Source organism: Oryctolagus cuniculus, chromosome 12, assembly GCF_964237555.1.
Source record: "Oryctolagus cuniculus chromosome 12, mOryCun1.1, whole genome shotgun sequence".
In the NCBI taxonomy this organism is placed as follows: Eukaryota; Metazoa; Chordata; class Mammalia; order Lagomorpha; family Leporidae; genus Oryctolagus; species Oryctolagus cuniculus.
In genome coordinates, this window is record NC_091443.1 from 43,372,394 (window position 1) to 43,383,827 (window position 11,434).

General features: G+C 40.1%; 1 protein-coding gene across 8 annotated transcripts in view; it reads right to left on the bottom strand.

Annotated features, from left to right (window-relative positions):
• ARHGAP5 (Rho GTPase activating protein 5) overlaps positions 1–11,434 on the bottom strand; it is a 92,725-nt gene that overhangs the window by 61,532 nt on the left and 19,759 nt on the right. The gene's annotated exons all lie outside the window — the stretch shown is intronic.

The window sequence follows — 11,434 nt, forward strand, 5'->3', positions numbered from 1 at the left end:
TGAACTAGAAAATCAAAATAACGCACAAAGTAAAGCTAAGTGTTGTTTTTGTGAAACTTCATTTCAGTTGTATAGAAATGTTTTTGTACATCATAGGTCACTCAATTAAAAAAATAGCAATTCTCATTGCTGATTACCATCAAGAATGTTTTGTTCCTAAACACTGAATTCATTTTGTAACATAATACAAAATACAACCAAGTAGCAAGCATTCTCTTCAGCAGAAATGTCAGTTTTAATAAACCAGTATCTGAGCCTTTAGATAACACTAGTGCCCGAAAGTTAGGATTTTCCAGCTGTCAAGGAACCTGAACAGAGATTCTTAGCCTGCCCCATCTTGGAATCAAAGAAGGAAGGTAAAAAGAATGATCTTTTCTCTTGTATGGAAGAAAAAAGCAGGGAGGGAGGGAGTGTATAAACTCAGAATACAAAATCTTAAGAACATTTAAAAATCAGTTAAAACTAATGGAGCAAATAGGACAGAGAACTGTTCTGAAAAGACAGTGGCAAGCTATTTTAGGCCTGATGCTTGCATATATTTTTTGAATACTACATGCCAGCCACTTGGAAAGAAGCACTTCCAACATCTATCACAACTCAAGGGAAGTATTGCACATAATCCCTAATATAGGGATAACTCTCTCTCTGCCTACTATTCTTAAGATCACCTCTACTATTTTGGTCATTCAAAATTGGCAACTCCTCAAAGCTCTTATGTTAGGCAAGCTGCTGTATTCACTCCATAGGGACTTCATTCATTGCCATCTGTATCTCATTGTGTCCTAGATAACATATCTCCAACTTAGACCTCTCCTGAAGATCTGTACTACCTACTTGATACTTCTAGTTGAACTCTGCAATCAAAGTTTTAAGTTCTACCCCACCACTCCAACTCCAAACCTAACAAATTCCTAAGGCTCTACCTCATGAACAGTATAGTATCAGCATTGATGAAGTTATAAAAGCCACAAATCAAGAAGATATCTTTCCTATCTTATTCATTATTCACACACTGCAATTAATATGCAACACTATCAAATCCTATGCACTTGAATTGGCTCTCAAACCCATTCTGTTTTCTATTATTGCCATTCTCCCTCCTCACTCCAAGTGTTCCAACTCTTCACCATTGTTTGCTAAGTAAGACTACTCTAGTATACTAACTGGTCTTCTACATTCTCTCCAGCCTTCACTCAATCCATTCTCCATACAACAACCATGTTATCTCAAGAAACAAATCCATTCACTCTCTAGTTTCAAATTACTACTAGGCTAAATAACTAAATTCCTAACATTGCTAACAGGTCTCAGAATCTGGTACGTGCTCTTATTCCTATTCTTATTCTACATTCTTCCCTAGAGCATCAGAAAACTTTACAGCCTGAGAGCAAAACCCACCCTACCACCTGATTTTGAAAATAGCTTCATCTAGCCAGCGCCGTGGCTCACTAGGCTAATCCTCTGCCTGCGGCACCGGCACCCCGGGTTCTAGTCCCAGTTGGGGCGCCGGATTCTGTCCCAGTTGCTCCTCTTCCAGTCCAGCTCTCTGCTGTGGTCTGGGAGTGCAGAGGAGGATGGCCCAGGTCCTTGGGGCCTGCACCTGCATGGGAGACCAGGAAGAAGCACCTGTCTCCTGGCTTGGGATTGGTGCAGCACGCAGGCCGCAATGACCACTCTGGGGGTGAACCACCAGAAAAAGGAAGACCTTTCTCTAACTCTGCCAGTCGGAAAAAAAAAAAAAAAAAAAAAAAAAAAGCTTCATTTGATCTCAGCCATGTTCATTAGTTTACATATCGTTAAGGGCTGCTTTCACACTATAAAAGCATATCTGACTAGCTGCAACAGACTATACGATCCTCCAACTCTAAAATACTTATCTGGCCTTTTACAGAATGTTTGCCAATGCCTGCCCTGGATCAACGACCAAACACACTAACCTTTAAGACGACACCATGTTCCTTTCCATCCCATTACATGCAGTTGCTATTCATTCAGCATTAAATACCATCTAATCAACCCCCAATCTCCTGGATACTTCTTATTCCTGATGCTTATTCATCTACCAGATCCAATCAAAGATGACACTTTTCAAGGAAGCCTTTCCTCACCATTTAAATCAGTACAACCCAATTCAAACCCACATTTCAAGTCTTCCTACCGCTTCCAGTTTCTGGGCTCTCTATTCGACTGGTTAATGTGCCTATCCCTGTGAAAACATCACACTGTCTTAAATACTAAACTTTTATTATGCAATAAAGTAAGCATACACACCACCACAACTATTACCATCCCATTCTGAAACACCCTGGCTATTCTCAGCCCCTTACTCTTTCAAATATAGATTAGAATCAACACATGAAATTTCTTGAAAATCCTTAAGACTTCTAATGAAACAATGCTGAATCTCAAGCTCAGTCTGAAGAATGCAGACTTCTTTATGAAATGCTATATTCATGAACTGGAAAGCAGTAACTCCACTGTTCATTTAGGTCATCTTTAATGTCTTCCAGTAAAGTTTTATGCTTCTGCACATAAAGGTTTGCACATATTATAATGATTCTCTTCTAGGGATGATAATGGTTATCTTCTCATGTTTCTCATGTTTGTTATTGATATATAAAGATACAACTGACTTTTTTGATTACTGATCTTACATCAAGTCATTTTGCTAATCTTCTTTCATACAAGTAATTTATCCGTAGATCCTTTCTGGCTTTTACAATGACAATCATTATCAGCCAATAATGGTCATTTTGTCTTTTCTAGCATTAATTAAAAAAAAAAAAAAAGATTTAAGGATAGTTAAAAGACAGAGGGAGTGGGAAGAAGGAAGAGAGGGATCATCCATCTGCTAGTTTATTCCATAAATGGTCACATCTAAGGCTGGGCCAGGCAGAAGACAGGAGCCAGAACACCAACCAGGTCTGCTATATGGGTGGCAAGGATCCAAGTACTTGGGGCATCCTCTGCTGCACATTAGCAGGGAAGTAGAGCAATCAGGATTCAAATCAAACAAACAAACAAAAAATCTATATTATGTTACAGGAGCAAATTGAGTGTGAGTACTCTATAATCAAACACATTAATATTTTCATAATGAACTGTATGGATATTCACCCTGAATAAGATAAACAACAAATAATCAGTCTCACAGCCGCTGAAGTCAGGTTTTGCCACAAAGAAGAACGTTCAAATCAGGTTGCATTCCAAAGTTCTGAAAAACCGCTGGGTTTTCATGGGTTACAAGATTTCAAAATTACAGTTAGGGTCTGTGAACCTGTATTTTATTCCAAGAATTCTGCATGTACACTCATGAGAAAAACAGGAATATAATTTTCCTTTATTGTAGCATCCTTGTCTAGTTTAGAAATAAGGAAAGATTATCTCAGAGATTGAAGTGAAAATGTTTTCCTTTGCTTTCTATTCTCTTGGAGACTGAACTATTCCTTAAAAAATTCATATACTTATCTGGACGTAGTATTTCCTTGGTAGAAAAATGTAAATACTGCTTCACAATTTCTCCTTGACAGTTACAAATTCTAATTTCCTAGCAGTTTGTTCATTTTGTGTAAACTTTCAAATCTGTTGGTATAATATTTTTGTCTACTGTCTTTTTAATCTGACCTTTTAATTGCGACTTCCTTTTTAATCAAACGTTTCTTTTTTTCCCTTTATCAATCATGTCAGACATTTGTCTATTTTTCTGGATTTTTTAAAAAGTCAACTTTTGGGGCTGGCACTGTGGTGTAGTGGGTAAAGCCACCACCTGCAGAGCCGGCATCATATGGGTGCCGGTTCAAGTCCTGGATGCTCCACTTCTGATCCAGCTCTCTGCTATGGCTTGGGAAACCAGTAGAGGATGGCCCAATTCCTCTTCCCCTGCATCCACATGGGAGACCCAGAAGAAGCTCCTGGCTTCTGATCGGTGCAGCTCCACCCATTGCGGCCAACTGCAGAGTAAACCAGCACATGGAAGACCTCTCTCTCTCTGCCTCTCCTCTCTGTTAAACTCTGACTTTCAAATGAATAAATCTTTAAAAAAAAAAAAAAAAGTCAACTTTTAGTTTTCTTCATTTCTCATGTGGTCTCTGTATCTCTAACACTCTATAACTGAATGTCTCCATCTGTCCCCTACCTATCTAGACCACTTGATGTTACTCTCTTCCCTGCTTGCATGCTGAAATCCAACACAACCTTCCTTAAGGTGTTCAGGCTCATCTAACTGCTTTTGGATCTAAACTAACTCTTCTGTTTAGTAAAGACCCTTATACACATACGCTACTTCATCAGTACTCAATGTTCAGGATAGTTTCCAAATCATAACTTATCTTTCTTAAGCAGTTTTATGCCTCTATACCTAAAGTAGCTTCTCCTCAAAAACCACTAAAAATTACCAGAAACATCATTTATCTTATTCATGCAGCTTTACGAAATTAATTTCACAATCAATGGTGGTTTCTCCCAATTTCTATTCCTTTAAAATATTTATAATACAAATAACACAAATACTGGGGTTAGTGCTGTGGCATAGCAGGTGGAAAACGGCCAACTACAGTGCCGCATCTCATATGGGAACTGGTTCGAGACCCCACTGCTCCACTTCCAATCCAGCTCTCTGCTATGGCCTGGCAAAACCAGCAGTGGAAGATGGCCCAGATACCCACAGGAGGCTCCTAGCTTTGGACTGGCCCAGCTCCAGCCGTTACAGACATCTGGGGAGTGAATCAGCAGATAAAAGATTTCTCTCTTTGCCTCTGCCTCTCTGTAACTCTGTCTTTCAAACAAATAAATCTTAAAAAAAAAAAAAAAAGTACACATATTTTATTTAACAAATTAACCATGTTCCAAGCACTGTTCACCCTAAGAAGTATGATTATCTCCATTTTCTGAAAAGGATTTGCAAAGATGTCATACAGTTACATACCCAGTAAATGGCTGGGGCTGGATTCAAACACTAGAAGTCTATCTCTAGACCATATGCTCTTAACCATTACACTATGCTTCCTTTAAGTGCTCCAACAGTACGTCCCTAAATTTGCCCCAACAAATTACAGTTTCTGAAACTAACAATTTAGCTGTTTTAAAGGGATGAATGTCTTCGACTTTTCATATCCTTCAGTAGCTTTCCGAATAGACTCAGACATTCAGTAGGATTTAGTGAATGCTTACTGTACTGAAACACATGACAACTTCAATTAGTCAAGTCCAACTTACACTATGAAAGCAACTTTTAGACAAACTAAACTGCACAGCAGTGATTCAGCCATTGTACAAGGCTTAAAAGAAATATACCACAAATAAATGTTACATTAACAGTGCTAGAGAGATCCAAGACAGTTCACTGTTGATACACAAATCCCTAAAAACTCTAAGTTTTTTTTTTGTTTGTTTTTTTTTTTTTTTTAAATTGAAAGAGAGACAGAGGCATAGAAAGGAAGGGAGGGAGGGAAAGGGGAGAGGAGGACACACAGAGAGCTTCCATCCACTGGCTAAGTCCCCAGATGGCTGCAATGGCCCGGGTGGGGCCAGGCAGAAGTCAGGAGTTAGGAACTTCTTCTAGGTCTCCCTAGGGTCTCAAACACTTGGGCCACCCTCTGCTGCTTTCCCAGGCACATCAGCAGGGAGATGGATTGGAAGTGGAGTAACTGGGACTCAAACCATGGCCCATATGAGATGACATCACTGCTGCCAGCTTTACAAACTAGGCCAAAAAGCCAGCCCCTCTTGCACAAAATTTTATCTATGAAGTAGCACTGTAACCTCTCATATTTTTTTAAAACAATAGCTCTAAAAACCAAACATTTAAGAGACACTAGATTTTAATACTACTTACAGATCTAAAAGCTTCCAAAATATCCCTTCTTAAGGGCCAGCACTGTGGCACAGTGGGTTAACGCCCTGGCCTGAAATGCCAGCATCCCATATGGGTGCCGGTTCAAGACCTGGTTACTCCACTTCCCATCCAGCTCTCTGCTATGGCCTGAAAAACCAGTAGAAGATGGCCCAAGTCCTTGGGCCCCTGCGCCCACTCCTGGCTCTTGGCTTTGGATCAACACAGCTTCCGGCCTAATTGAGGCCAATTAGAGAGTGAATCAGCAGATGGAAGACCTCTCTCTCTGCCTCTCCTCTCTCTGTGTAACTCTTTCAAATAAATAAATAAATCTTTAAAAAAATAATTTTCCAATGTTCTTAAATTAAGATACCATAAATTAAGATACCTTAAAACATCTAAAAACTAATGTATAAAAACACAAGGTAGTCGGGGCGCAGGATTCTGTCCCGGTTGCCCCTCTTCCAGGCCAGCTCTCTGCTATGGCCCGGGAAGGCAGTGGAGGATGGCCGATGGCCCAAGTGCTTGGGCCCTGCACCCCATGGGAGACCAGGAGAAGCACCTGGCTCCTGCCTTCGGATCAGCGCGATGCGCCAGCAGCAGCGCGCCAGCCGTGGCGGCCATTGGAGGGTGAACCAAAGGCAAAAGGAAGACCTTTCTGTCTCTCTCTCACTGTCCACTCTGTCAAAAAAATTTAAAAAAAAATAAAAAAAAATAAAAAAAAAAAAACACAAGATAGTTTTGAAACAGCTCTAAAGAGCTGAGGATGAGTTTAATCACCTGAAAGCAGATTGTGTAAGAAAATAATCTCAGTCTGATAGTAATTCCCATGTCTCTATGGCTGGGAATAACAAAATGAAAAAAAAAAATTAGTATGTTCAGTGAATCCAAGATGCCATTGATTAATACTATCATTATTTTATATAACTCTAAAAATAAAAAAAAAATCTAGTGCCACTTAAATTGCAATATGCTATCAATCGTTAGACACACCCAAATTTGAGAGGTGAAAAAAAAAAAATAGAATTTTAGTGGGCTGGTGCCATGGCACAGTACGTTAATCCTCTGCCTGCAATACCAGCATCCCACATGGGCGCTGGTTCTAGTCCCGGCAGCTCTTCTTCCAATCCTGCTCTCTGCTATGGCCTGGGAAAGCAGTAGAAAATTGCTCAAGTCCTTGGGCCCCTGCACCCATGTGGGAGACCAGGAAGAAGCTCCTGGCTTCGGACTGGCGCAGCTCCAACCATTGTGGCCACTGGGGAGTGAACCAATGGACGAAAGAAATACCTTTCTCTCTGTCTCTCCCTCTCACTGTCTGTAACTCTACCTCTCAAATAAATAAATCTTAAAAAAAAAAAAAGGAATCTTAGACTCAATGAAATACAGGTACATGACTGAGTAGGACGTATCAGGTATGAAAGGGTCCAAATATAATTAAAGAACATTAATTTTAAAATCAACATCATTAATTCTATTCAACATCTTTAATTAATTGGAATAAAGAATGTAGTAAAATTCCAATACATAATTTTGGCACATTCCTTCTCAAGGTACTCATAGTTGAGAAATTAACATTAAAAGACCTGTGAGAGTAAGAAATTCTGAATCACTGTAATACTCAGGCCTTTTAAATCTAGTTGCTTTCACTGTTGTGAACTGGTGGATCAGATCTTTCTCTAGCTTTCAAATAAATATACGTATTTCTTAAAAGGAACACTTTTGGGACCAATGTTTTAACATCGCGGGTTAAGCCGCCACCTGCAATGCCAGCATCCCATATGAGTGCCAGTTCAAGTCCCGGCTGCTACATTTCTGATCCAGTTCCCCATTACTGTACCTAGGAAAAAGTGGAAGATGGCCCAAGTGCCTGGATCCCTACCTCCCACAAAGGAAACTCGGATGGAGTTCCAGACTCCTGGCTTCAGTCTGGCCCAGTCCCACCTCTGCAGCCACTTGGGGAGTTTCTCTCTGTAACACTGCCTTTCAAATAAACAGATCTTTTTTAAAAACTAAAGGGGCTGGCACTGTGGTGTAGCAGAAGTCTCCACCTGCAGTGCTTGCATCCCATATGGGTGCAGTTTATATGGGTGCAGTTTGAGTCCTGGCTATTCCACTTCCAATCCAGCTCACTGCTATGCCTTAGGAAAGCAGAAGACGGACAAAGTACTTGGGCCCCTGAACCTAGAATGGCTCAGCTCTGGCTGTTGTGGCCATTTGGGGAATGAACCAGCAGATGGAAAACCTCTTTCTCTGCCTCTGCCTCTCTATAACTCTGCCTTTCAAATAAATAAATGCTTAAAAATAAAGACTTTAAAAACTAAAATAAAAGGAACACTTTTATGCAAACTGACCACTGCAGTTAAAAAAAAAAAAAGCAAAAATGTTAAAAACTTGCAAACCTAACAACCAGTTTCGATGTATTTGCTAAATGGAAAACCATATAATCAGTAAAATTATAATCTGAAAGGTTATGCAGCAATATGGAAAGACATGACTGTACTACTACTTAAAGGGAATGTTTTGGGGCCAACATCGTGGCATATTGGGTAAAGCTGCCACCTGCAATGCCAGCATCTTATACGGGTGCAGGTCCATCTCCCTGTTAATGAATGCCCTGGGAAAAGTAGCCAAAGATAGCCCAAGTCTTTGGGTCCTTATGACACACCAGGGAGACCTAGAAGCTCCTGATTTTGGCCTGACCCAGCCCTGGCTGTTGTGGCCATCTGTGGAGTTAATAAGCAGATGGAAGATGTCTCTCTCTCTCTGTTTCTCTCTGGCTCTCCAGCTCTTAACTCTGCCTTTTAAATATATAAATAAATATTAAAAAAAAAAAAAAAAAAACGAAGGGGATGAAATGTTTTTATTCTTAGGGAATACATAGCGAAGTACTCTATGGTAGAACTCACTGAATCCGAGTTCATCTCACAGCTCAAAAAAACAAAAAGCAGAACAATATACCCTACCTTAACCCCACCACACACACAGCACTGCTCAACCAAAATGTAAATCAGTAAATCTGAGTACAGTATACAACTCCTTTTACTATTCCTGGAAATACTAAGTTGAAAAAAATGTTTTTAAAAAATTAGTAAAACAACTAGATTTCTGAACAAAAATGGAAAAATAACACTAAAACACAAAAGCAATTTAAAAACAGACTAGATGCTATACCTTTGTTAATAAGGCAAACATTAAGTGGTTTTAATAATATAACTTGAGGGGCCAGTGCTGTGGCATAGGTTAAGCCTCCACCTGCAGCTCTGACATCCCATACAGGCACCAGTTCAAGCCCCAGCTGAACTTCCAATTCAGCTCCCTGCTATGGTCTGGGAAAGCAGTGGAAGACAGCCCAAGTGCTTGGGCCCCTGTACCTGCACGCGAAACCCGGAAGAAGCTCCTGGCTTCCGTCTGGTCCAGCTCCAGCCATTGCAGCCATTTGGGTAATGAACCAGCAGATGGAAGACCTCTCTCTCTCTAACTCTGCCTTTCAAATAAATCACTTTAAAAAAAAAGCATAAGTTAAATACAAGTTGAATATCCCTTATCTGAAGTGCTTGGGACCAAAAGCACTTAGTTTCTAGTTTTGCTTTTTTAAATTTTGAAATATTTGCACATACATGACGAAATATGGGGATGGGTCCCAAATTTAAATAAAAATTCATTTAATGCCATATAATCCTTATGCAAATGAACTGAATGTAATTTTATTCAGTATTTTTAGTATGTTCATGTTTCTGCTACAACCTAACATATGAGGCAAAGTGTGGGAGTTTGCATTTATTGGCATCATGTCAGTGCTTAAAAAGTTTTGGATTTTGAAGCATTCTGGATTAGCAATGCCTAACCTGTATAAGCAAATTAAGAGAAAAACACTGAAGTCTTGCAGCAATCATTAAATGTGTATATGGGATTAACGATTACAGGCTGCAAGTGAAAAGATGCCAGAGATATTGACTGTTGGTGTGTGTTGTTAGTTAAAAAGAATATGTGCTTTAAGTCTAGATGAGTCTCATGTAAAAACAGCTTACTTGCCTAGACTAGAGAACAATTCATGATCACGTAAAGAAATACTATAGCTTAGTTAGAAAATGATATGGAGTCTACCCAACTAAAATAAACAAATTACTGTAATATAAGAAAACTAAAGTAATCCTACTCAAACTAACTGGGCTTGATAAACAGCAGTTAGCTGTAGTAAATATGTAAAATTTTAAGACTATGGATCTAATGAGGAAAAAATTATCAAAAAAATGGTACCTAAAAGCCTACTGAATTTCCTACAGTAAGACCCCAAAAATCCTTGAATAAAAGTTTGTATATATTCAAGTACACAAATCTGATAGTATAAGTAGTAAAGTTGCTTGGGTCTGGCACTGTGGGGTAGTGGTAAAGCCACTGCCTGCAGTGCCAGCATCTCATATGGGGGCCGGTTTGAGTCCCAGCTATTCCGCTTCTGATCCAGCTCTCTGCTACGGCCTGGCAAAGCAGTGGAAGATGGTCCAAGTCCTTGGGACCCTGCACCCACGTGGGAGACCCGGAAGAAGCTCCTGGCTTCAGATCAGGACAGCTCTGGCCATTGCAGCCACCTGGGGAGTGAACCAGCGGATGGAAGATCTCTTTCTTTCTCTCTCTCTCTCTGGCTCTAACTCTGCCTTTCAAATAACCAACATAAATCTTTAAAAAAAAAAAAAAAAAAGTTAAGTTGCAGGGCATGTGTTGTGGCACAGCAGGTTAACCCACAGCTTGTATCCAATCTAGCTTCCTGCTAATGTGCCTGGGAAGGCAGTGTAAGCTGGCCCAAGTGCTTGGGCACTTACAGACACCATGGAAGTTGCAGGCTCCTGGCTTCAACACGGCCCAGCCCCAACCATTGTGGCCATTTGTGGAATAACCAGCAGATGGATGACCTGCCTCTTTTTCACTCCTCTCTCTTTCCTGTCACTCTGCTTTACAAATAAATAAAATAAATCTATACAAAAACCCAAAAACTGAAGTTGCTAAAATACCACTATGAAACAGATCTGGGACCAGCGTTGTGGTGGAGCAAGTACAGCCACCGCCTGCAGTGCCAGCTTCCCATATGGGCACCAGTTCGAGTCCCAGCTGCTCGACTTCCAATCCAGCCCTCTGCTATGGCCTGGGAAAGCAGTAGAAAGATGGCCCAAGTCCTTGGACCCCTGCACCCACACGGGAGATCCAGAAGATGCTCCAGGCTCCTGGCTTTGGAGCAGCCCAGCTCAGAACACTGCAGTCATCTGGGGAGTCAACCAGAGGATGAAACACCTCTCTCTCTAGATCTCTGCAGCTCTGCCTTTCAAAATATATAAAATCTTTTTTTAAAATACCACTGTGAAAAAGATCTAATAAGCATCACTGAATACAACTTAAAATACTACACATATTTTGGTTTCTAATTCTTAATAACATCAGATGAATTAATATCTACTAAAAGGTAAAAGATGAAACTTTAATATTTGATCTTATATAATTCAGAAACCTATGTGTGCCATTAGGCAGTATACCACCATCTGCAAAGTTACCTAGAAAAGTGAACAAACCTCCCAGAATACAAATTGTTTAGATTTTATTATCATAAGTGAGACA